Source organism: Musa acuminata, chromosome BXJ3-9 (genome assembly GCF_036884655.1).
Source record: "Musa acuminata AAA Group cultivar baxijiao chromosome BXJ3-9, Cavendish_Baxijiao_AAA, whole genome shotgun sequence".
Lineage (NCBI taxonomy): Eukaryota > Viridiplantae > Streptophyta > Magnoliopsida > Zingiberales > Musaceae > Musa > Musa acuminata.
This window is the reverse complement of record NC_088357.1, coordinates 39,099,097-39,110,100: the sequence shown is the minus strand read 5'-3', so window position 1 is coordinate 39,110,100 and position 11,004 is coordinate 39,099,097. Positions and strand designations below refer to the sequence as shown.

The window sequence follows — 11,004 nt, the reverse complement described above, 5'->3', positions numbered from 1 at the left end:
AGTATATCTCACGACGGAGCTCATTGGACGGCTGCTGTTAGTTGAAATCTCTCCAACTGAGAGTCCCACCGAATCAAACGTTTCCGATAGAGGTATGGTTGAAATCGCCGTCTAAAAGGTGAAGGAATCCTGTCTTCTCGTTTCCGGGACACCGTTTCTCTTAAAGAGCCGGATATCTTTTGTGGCCGCGCGTCTTCTTTCACAAGTCGCCGACGCAGCGCGATTCAATTCGTTGTACTCGGGAGGTGGAGAAGGGAAGGCGGAGGACCGAAAGTTAGCTTAGACATTTAAGCGTCATTCTTCTTTCGTTTTTCATCTTTGATGACCTCGATATCTGCTTCAAGAGCACTGATCAGCTTAAGACTAGAACTCTGATCTCTGATCTTGATTCTCTCTGATCTCGCTTTGAAGCGATCTCTATCTCTAGATCTTTGTATGTTCAGTGGAATGATCGAACTTGATTAGTCCTTCCTCGGCTTTGGTTCTTGATTATGTCTTCTTGTTGTGGCGATTGTGGTTGATGTTGTTTGGTAGGATCGATGGCGAATATAGAATCGACGGGATCTTGAAGGAGTTGCCGAAGACGAAGATAGTGTGCGCACTGGGGCCGGCATCCAGATCGGTGGCGATGCTGGAGAAGCTGCTGAGATCTGGCACGAACGTCGCCAGGTTCAACTTCATGAGTACCACCAGGAGAGCATCGACAACCTAGGATCGCTGTGCAGAACTCTGGAATCCTGTGTGCCGTCATGCTCGACAACTTCATGGGTCTATTTCTTCATTTTACTTGGTTAGCAACATAAAATTTCAATTACCTGAAAGAAAAGTGTTTGATTTGTTTCATATTTATACAGAAATAGCCTTAGTAGTAAAGTAAATCGCTCTATGCATAAATTTATCCAAGCCAATTTCATTTCAACAAGTACTTTTCCACGTTCTAGCTAAAGACTCTTTTTTCTGTTTCGATCTGTTCTCTTGTTTCTTCTTTTTTTATCCTTCTTTTGTCTTCGGATTCTGCTCATAAAGCTGAGATCATATTTAGGGATGCTTAAACTAATGATGCAGATATTTTTAGTCCAGTGGCGAATTTTTGTTCGCTGTAGATGATTTTTTACTTTTTCTTCAAAAACCTTAACAATCTTTACCTTTTTGTTGTTGTTGTTTGTGCGCATAGGTTGAGAACCAGGAGGGTGTAATGAACTTGGATCAAATTTTGAAGGAGACCGATTCTTTCGTGGTTGCTCGAGGAGATGTTGGAATTGACAAGACTTTCCTTGCTCAAAAGACGATTCATTCGTGGGAAGCTCGGACATGGCAGTTTCAGTGGCATAGCCGTGTTCGACATGTGTCGGACACGAATTCGTCATCGACTCGATCGAACACATGTCGGACACGTGTTCAATCGTAATTTTGATGGATACACAGCACGGCAAGTCGGATTCCTCAGCGCGAGCGGACTGCGAAGGCCTCTTGAAACCTCTGGAATCCTTCTTCCTCATGGATTCAGGAGGATTTCTTCCCTTTTACGAATGGATCGTCGGCGTTCAATACCCCACCTGCGTCTTGAGCTGCCCCGACCGACCTTTCTGCTTCATCGGCTTCCCTTCTTACTCAACGCCGATGCCTCTGCCCCCGCCCCACCTGTGGAAGAGGCGGGCCCTGCCCCACCTACGGCGCGTCCACCGGTGTCCCGTCAGCATCCTCTGCCCCCCGCACTTCGGTCGCCCACCTGCGTCACCGATGAAGCCTCTGGCATAGTCGCGCTGTCGGGCCCTCCGCCCCGAACCCCCCTCTGCCGTCGTGCTCTCCACCCCGAGTGACCCACCAGTGACCCGGCGGCTATCGCGCGCTCTCGGGCCCTCGACGACTTCACCAGCATCCGGCGAAGCTTCTTCCTCAGCCGTGTGGCTTAGTCGCAAGGTAAATTAAATTAATTTTGTTTAGATTTTTTGCTGCAAAAAAATAGACTTATTTTGATTATTAACATATTATTAACCTTATTTTATTTTTTTAGTAGTTAAATTGAAAACATATTATTCTAGTAGTTGTTTGTAGGGACCAACAGCTTCTTGCAGTGTTCTCCATCATTACAATATATATATATATATATATATATATATATATATATATATCCATATGAAAAGCTTATTTCTTCAACTAATTCTCTTTTAAGATAATATGATATAGATTTTCTTCTTTAAGCATGATCCAACTCATTGTATCAACACAAATACCTGACTTTTAAATTTCTGATATCAAAATAATCTATTATGATCATGTCTTTATAGTCCGGATTGACATAATGGCTTTGGTATTATTTGGGTTATTATTTGAGACCATGACATTATTGTTACTGCTAGAGGGGTTTCTATCTTTTAAAAATGATAATTCATGTAATTCTTATTGATACTATAAAATTTCTTTCATGCCCCTTTTCTTGCTATCTCTCATATATAAATGGTAGTCTTTTTTACTCTAAATTCTTTTACAAACTTTAAGGTCACATTGATCATTTTCTCTTAGAAATCCTCTGTAGGGTAACTTTGGCTAAGATATATATTTATGCAATGTTCTTCTTTTGTAAGTTTGTTACCATATGTGCTCATTCTTATGGCTAATTTATGCAAACACATTATAATTGATCTATACTGACTAAAATATGGATAATTAAAATTTTTATTTATTATTACTTTTCCTTTAGTGAAAGAAAGCTAATTTTGAATGATTTGAACCCTTGGGAGGTCATTTTTGTCTTCTTAAAAAATAGAGTTATAACATAGTTTATTATTTTTCTTTGTCATAAAAATAATTTACTATTATGTTTATCCCACATAAGATATTCTTTGTTTTCAAAATTTTGATTTAGACGTAAATATTTTAGTCCTACATGTATTTCTTTTATTTCTATGGTTTCTTTGACTGTTTATGTAATTTACTTTTACAAATATCACATATATAAAAAATACTCTCTTTCATTCTTTTTCTTATCATAGTATAAGTTTTCATTTATCGTTTTTTAATTTAAAATAAAAAATATTCTATTTGATTTTTCTATCTGGATTCCAAATTCTATTGATTTCTCAGTTCACTGATCATGCCTCTTTGTTTTCTTCTGTTTCTACTTCACACCAAATAGAAATGTTTTCTTTTGCATACGAATATATCGTATTTTAAATTTTGTTGAACAAACCTTTGGACTGATTATGGGTAGCAAATATGGTTTCTTATTGGTTTATTAATTATTTACTTAGGAACTCAGATATTTTATCATCTTTTCTTTGGATATGTTGGAATTCTAGCTTATACACATTTTGGATAAATATAGTCGACAAGTCTATATACTAGCCTAGTTTTGTGTGTTTTATTATAGTAAAATACTATAATTTATGATAATATGTTCATATTCTAAAGATAATTATTGTATTTATTGTAGCTTCTGTTAGGATCAGGGTCGGCTAAGAGGGAGGGTGAATTAGTGCAGTGGTAAAATAACTCGGTTTAAGAAATTTCTTCGTGCGTTGAAAATCGATTCCGAAAATATGCTTAGATTGAAAGCGTACGGAAAAGTATTGAAGGCAGTAAACTATTAAAGGGGTTTGCAGTAAGATAATAGTAATAAGTAAATGCAAACCAAAGTTTTAGAGTGGTTCGGTCAAACGTAACTTACATCCACTTTCGGCTTCCTCCTCTAACGAGGTCATCGACGTTCACTAGAGGCCTTCCTTCAATAGGTGAAGGCCAATCACCTTTTACACCCCTCTTCTCCTTTTACCGGGTTTAGGAGATAACCCATACAAGTACTCACTCACTCCTCTCTAAACAGAAATCTACGTTTAAGGTTTAAGCTAGAGGAGGGATTTCTCAAGAGATTGCAGTAGTAATTCTTCACTTTTAAACTCTCTGTGCTTGTTGTCTTTAATTAGAGATTAGAGGGGTATTTATATGCTTCAAGTTGATTCAAACTTGGAGCCTAAAACTCTCCCATCTCGAGTTCCCCGAGCACGGGCAGTACCACTGCCTACGTTGGGCAGTACCGCCTGATACAATATCGAAAATTGTGCCACGACGGTGAGTCTTCTTGAGGTACTGTTTGAGCCTCTTATTGGGCCCAACACAGTTCTTACATGGGCCTAGCTGGCCCCTAATTGGGTTGGCCCAAATCTAATCCCAATTACGTACTAACTATGATTCCTAAGACATATTCTAAGCTAAACAAATCCTTATGTCAATTCTTCTGGCGAGCTTCCAACGAACCTCCGACGAACTCTCGACAATATTTTGGCGGACTCCTGGCAAGCTCCTTGACTTCACGATGATCTTCTTGGCGAGTTCCGACGAGCTTCTCTAGCAAGCTCCGTGACTTCTCGGTTGGTTCCCGCAGAATTTCCGACGGACGTTCGGACTTTCAACGAACTCTCGAACTCCCAATGTGATCTCAATTTTAACTCCGGGACTTCATTTTGCTTCATTTCTTGCTATCGTAGTTAATCCTACACATATAAAACACACTTCGATCTAGACAATTAATCATAAGTAATTAATCAAGTTGTCTGGCATGTCATTGGTCCCTCGACGCTTCGTCTGATTCTTCGGCGCATCGTCCTCTCTTGCGGCCTATTGCTCAATCGGTCAGTTGACTCCGCAACTCCGATATCCTTAGCGCAATACCTGCTTTTCTTGGCCCGATGCCCGAATCCATGACCCGAAGCCTTCTATCAATACGTTGACCGATCCACCGGCCCGACGTCCAATCTTCTGATATGTTCCTCCAGCCCAACATGATTTTTCCTGCTTTAATTGTCTCATCCTGATTGAAGCATCCTGCATCACTCTAAACATAGATTAAATCATAAACACATATCAATTGGTTTCATCATCAAAATACATGAGTCAACAATCTCTCTTTTTTTATGATGACAACCAATTGATGACAAAGTTAACCTTAACTCTCGGAGTTTAAACAAACTCCCCCTATCAATATGTCGTATTGATAGAAACTCTTGGATTCAAAAATCCAAGCAACATGTCATGATCAAATCATGACATGACATCAACATACTTCTCCCCCTTTGTCATCAACAAAAAGGAGAAGTTCCAACTCTCATGTGTTTAGATATAAAAGTCAATTCATTGCATGAAAAATATAATATCAAGTTTTATCATCATGCAATTTGAAGCTAGCAAAAATTTAGAGTTTTTTTTGCAAGTTTGTAAATTTTGCTAGATGTGTAAGTTTAGCATTTTTGCTTCTTGAGATAGGTAAGATAACACTTCTTTGTAATGTTCAAGATAGCAAGTTCTACATCATGCAAGCTAGCAGTGTTACAACATGCAAGCTAGCAATTTAGTGTTAAGATCGGAGCGGCACTAAGAGGGGGGGGGGGGGGGGGGGTGAATTAGTGCTGCGGATTAAAACTTCGATTTTGGAAAAATCTTTCATACGATAAAAAATCGAACTCGAAAATGCTTATCTTGAAAGCATGTTCGTAAAGGTGTGCAGCAAAAGTAATGAGGAAGTAAAGCACGTATGAAGGTTTGCAGTAAGGTAAAAAGCAATAAGTAAATGCAAACCAGAGAACACACCAATTTAAAGTGGTTCGGTCAAAATGACCTACATCTACTTGTGAAGCCTTCTTCGAAGAGGCTCCCAACTTCCACTAGTAAATCACTTTGAAGGGGAAGGACAAATACCCCTCTTATAACCTTTTATAAGTGGTTCACACTCTTACAAATTTTCAAAGAGAAAGAGGGAGGTGAATACTCAAGCTATTGAAAACAAAAACTTACTAAAGGCTTTGTTAAGACTTTTATCTCAATCTCTTGCTTCTCAAAGGGTGTAATCTCAACTGAGAATTGAGGGGTATTTATAGGTCCCAAGAGGATTCAAATTTGGGCTCCAAATTTTGAATTCTCTTGGGTTTCCGAGGTTGGCGGTGCCATCGCCTGTCAGTGTCAGACACTGATAGTGTACTGCGTGCCATCGCCGGACCTCTCGGGTGCTAGGCGGTGCCACCGCTCAGTCCAGCGGTGCCACCGCTTGGTTCTTGGGTTTTAGGCGGTGCCACCGCCTACACTATTTCAGCTTACTGGTTGGGCTCCAAACTTGGCCCAAACCAGTCCGAACTCGGGCCTAATTGGCCCCTACTTGGGTTATAGGATTAACACATAATCCTAATCCTAATTAACGTGCTAACTACGAATTTAAAGACATTTCCTAAGCTATTACAAAGTCCGCTAGTCAAGACTTCTTCCGGCGAGCTTTCGGTGAACTTTTGGCGGTCTTCCGATAAACTCTCGGAAACCATTCTGCGGACTCCCGGCAAGCTCCTAAACTTCACGATTTGATCTTGGCAATTTCCAATGAGCTTCTTCAGTAAGCTCCGATCTTTCTCGGTGAGCTCCACGAACTTCCAACGAACTCTCCGACGAGCTTCCGAAAAACCCTTCGGCAAGCTCCCTACTCATTCTCGGCTAGTTCCGGCAATATTCCCGACGAACCTTCGGACTTCCGTCGAACTCTCGAAATCGCAATGAATCCTTCGCGCTTGACTCTGACACTTTGTTTCGCTTTATGTCTTTGTCGTTATCGTAGTTAATCCTGCACACACAAGCCAAAACTCTACTCCGATCTAGATAATTATTACAACGCGAATTGATATTCTGTTGCCCGGCACGTCATTGGTTGGTGCTTCGTCCGATTCTTCATCTCATCGTCCTCTCTTGCGGCTTGTTGCCCAATCAGCGGTTGACCTCTACAACCCCGATATCCTTGGCGCAATTCCGCTCTCCTTGGCCCGATGCCAGATGTCTGAAGCGTTCTGCCGTCCAATATCTTGATGTGATCTCCTCCGGCGTAACGTCAATTCCTCTTGCTTTATTTGTCTCATCCTGATCGAAGCATCCCGCGTCACTCAAAACACAGATTAAATCATAAACACATATTAAGTGGTTTTATCATCAAAATACGAGATTCAACAATCTCAGATTAAATCATAAACACATATTAAGTGGTTTTATCATCAAAATACGAGATTCAACAATCTCCCCCTTTTTGATGATGACAACCACTTGATGACGGAGTTAACCTTAACTCCCGGAGTTTAAACAAAATCCCCCTATCAGTATAGCTTATTGATAGAAACTCTTGGATTCAAGAATCCAAACAACATGTCATCATGAACTTATGCATAACATGTCATGTCATCATACTTCTCCCCCTTTGTCATCAACAAAAAGGAGAAGTTCCTACTCTTATGTGTTTAGAGATAAAAAGTTCCATACATTGCATGAAAAACATAGTATCAAATTTTATCATCATGCAATCTAGCAATTAAAGATGTGTAAGTTTAGTATGTTTGTTTTTCTTGAGATAACAACTAATTGCTTCTCTCTAGACTACAAGCTAGCAATTTTCATGATATGCAAGTTTCAAGCTAGCAATTTTTTGCTTCCTTTGCAATGTTTGAGCTAGCAATTTTGCTTCCGTAACAAGTTAGCATGTTTTGTATTTTGAGATAGGCAAGATAGCACATTTGTTTTTTTTGAGATAGCAACTCTTTTGAGATAGTGATCTTAGCAAATTTTACATCATGCAAGGTAGCAAATTTTTGTGATGTTCAAGATAGTAAGTTCTTTCTTCTCTTTTGAGAAGTGCTATTTTCGCTTCCTTTACAAAGTGCAAGCTAGCAAAGTGTTTGAAAAAGTAAGCAAGTTTTACAACATACAAGCTAGCAAAAATTTCGAAAGCAAATACAAGATAGCTTTCTTGTTGAAGTGTGTAAGCTATCGATTCTTGCTTCCTATTGTAATGTGCAGGTTGCAAGTCTTGCTTCTTGAGATAGGCAAGATAGTGATGTTCAAGAAGACAACTTTTTCTTCTTGAAATAAGCAAGTTAGCAATCTTTGCTACTTAATATAGGTAAGCTAGCAATCAAGTTTTTGCATTTTCTTGACTTGTGCAAGCTAGCTATCTCCCCCTTTGTCATTGTCAAAAAGAAGGGAAGACCCTTTACATCAATTATGACAAAGGTAAGTATCAATCTTATTTGTGCATCATCATATTTACAAATTAGAATATGCACATTTTCAAAAACCTTATATTCATTCATGCACGATATTGAATAAATCGATCAACATTATGAGGATATCATACATGATACTAAAATTTTTAACTATTTGTCAACATTTTGATCATGATATCAAACATTCATCATTTAGAGTATTCATGATACAAAACATTAAATCAATATTTATAATACATCATTTTAGCAACAACTCATAATATTTTAAATCATGATTTACATCATATGTAATACATCACATCATAATTAGAAGGCACAAGTATTGCATACATCATTGCAAATCATAAATGTTTCATATCATGATGGTATCAATTTGTCAAATTATATCCTACCATGCATAATCAAAACTTCTCCCCATTTGTATTTCATGCATAATTTCACTTCATCACATTAGGAGTATCAAGAGGAATTAATTGGGTGATGAGATAAATATTTCACGAATACATGGAATTGTATAAAAAATCATATCATAAGTGTTTCATACATTCATATCATCACATGAAGGAATATAAACAAAAATTAGTGATGAGATATTACTTCATGAATACAATAAAATTCATATAGCATATCATGATTTATTAGAATTAGTCTTCCTTTTGGTGAATAACAAAAAGAATTGTAGGAGAGCAAGATCTCAATTCATGCACATCAAATATTCAATAATCAAAATCATGATTCATCTAGAAAATTCTCCTCTTTAAATATTCAAAGAGAGAATCATGATGAACATTCTTGGTTTACATAAAGTTTCAAAACATAATTATCAAGATCATGAATACTAAAAGACTATGAAACATTTCGACAAATCTCCTTTTAAATAGAAAACAATCTTGGTTCATAAAGGATTTCATGTTATAAATTTCAAGAGATCAAGATCGTGATTTTGATAAAAATTTATTCAAATTTAAATCATCAAAATCATTATCAAAATCTAAGAGATTCACAAAGATGATACAAATGGATTCATCAAAATCAATAAGATTGAGCAAAATAATTTTCAAGAATGTTTCCCTCTTTTCGATTGTTTCAAAATATATGATTTTATTTCATTTATGCCAAATAAAAACATGTATCATGTTTAAAACTGAAAGAGTAAGATTTATTACAACAAAGATCAATAAGGTACTTTTATTATGGTAAAAATCAATAATCTATAAATCGTAAGATTCATCATGCATAATTTCGAGATTTATTAAGCATGATCAATATGCATGACACTAAAACATGGTTTCAAAATGTTTAATATTTTTATTACACAATTTCATCATTATGCATCATTATATATAACTTTACAATGTCATGCATAAAATCGTCAAATCATAGTATTAAAATATTAATATTTTCATTACAACTTTATGCATCATTAAGTATACAATTGTCAAGCATGACACTTCACTATTTCATATAAGCATGCCTATTTCATTTATGTCAAATCAAAACATACATCATTTTTTAAAGCCACTTTTATGTCAAATCAAAAAATGCATCATTAAGCATGATCATTATGCATTACTTCAAATCAAACATGATTTCATTTATTTTCAAAATATTTATCATGATAGAGCATATAAGCCAAAGAAACTACTAAACATAAAGCATATTCATCAATGATGGTTTCATTGAGTATAAAGTATTTTCAACCAAAATCATTTGTTATTTGTTGTAGTCATACATTTTTCTTTTTAGGTGAATCTATCTTTTCATACTTAGCTTGCATACAAAAGTCGTGCATCATTTTCGAAAGCAACTTTCATCATGGTATAAATCGATAATCCATAAATCGTAAAAGATCATTATGGAAATCATCAATAATCAATAAACTATAAATTACCCAAAACTCATCATCATCGTGCATAGCTTCAAAAAATAAATTTATTAGGCATGATATCATATTACATAAGGTATTTTTAATCAAAATCATTTTGTTTATCATAAACATACAATTTTCATGATTATTTTTAAAATTACTAGAATGATAAGCATGATTTCTAATTTTTTTATTTTCATGTAATTAATCCTAAACTAAATTAAAAATAACTCATGAAAAGTATTATGTAATTTCAAAATAAAAGAGAGTTGAGTTACTTACCTTGTAGTCGAAACTCGTTAAAGCCCAATTCGTCGTTTCACTTTTGGAAGTTTTTGATTCATCCTTGGTTGCCTTCGTCTTCTTTGGCCTCTTTCTCCGTTCAAGTTCATTGTTTATTTTAGATTTTTGTTTAATAAACTTATTAAGATTTAGTGTTCGAAGTTCAAGTTCATCATTGTCCTCGTCACTTGAGTCATCGCTCAAGTGGTATTCATTTGTCCAGAGTTTCAAATCCTTCTTGTTCTTTGGAAGGTGATTTTGTTCATCATGTTCATCATGTATATTGTGCACCATTTCATATGTCATCAACAAACCAATTAGTTCTTCAAGTGGAAAAATATTTAAATCTTTTGTTTCTTGTATTGCGGTTATTTTAGGATCCCACCTTTTTAGAAGGGATCTTAAGATCTTGCTTATGAGATCAAAATTTAAAAAAGATTTACCAAGAACTCTTAGATTATTGATGACATCAGTGAAACGGGTGTACATGTCGCCTATAGTCTCGTTTGGTTGCATTCGAAAAAGCTCAAAATCATGCAATAAAATGTTAACTTTCGAGTCTTTGACTCTACTAATTCCCTCATGCGTGATTTCAAGTGTTGGCCAAATATCAAAAGTTGTTTCGCATGTAGAAATCCGATTGAACTCATTTTTGTCCAAAGCACAAAATAAGGCATTCATAGCCTTTGCGTTTAAAGAAAACATCTTCTTCTCCAAATCATTCCAATGGTTCATTGGAAGATAAGACATTTCAAATCCATTTTCGACTATATGCCATAAATTCAAATCCAAAGAAAGTAAGAAAACTCTCATTCGAGTTTTTCAATAAGTGTA

General features: G+C 36.2%; 1 long non-coding RNA gene across 3 annotated transcripts; it reads left to right on the top strand.

The window, feature by feature from the left end:
• The first annotated feature begins 51 nt into the window (after positions 1–51).
• On the top strand, positions 52–8,088 carry LOC135648852 (uncharacterized). 3 transcript variants are annotated; one of them, XR_010501113.1, is made up of 3 exons: positions 73–790; positions 1,175–1,920; positions 7,816–8,088. It is a non-coding gene; the product is annotated as an uncharacterized LOC135648852 (long non-coding RNA). The 3 variants fall into 3 exon arrangements; XR_010501114.1 differs by lacking the exon at positions 7,816–8,088 and having other exon boundaries at positions 78–433; positions 535–790; positions 1,175–2,041; XR_010501112.1 differs by lacking the exon at positions 7,816–8,088 and having other exon boundaries at positions 52–790; positions 1,175–2,041.
• Positions 8,089–11,004: the final 2,916 nt, after the last annotated feature.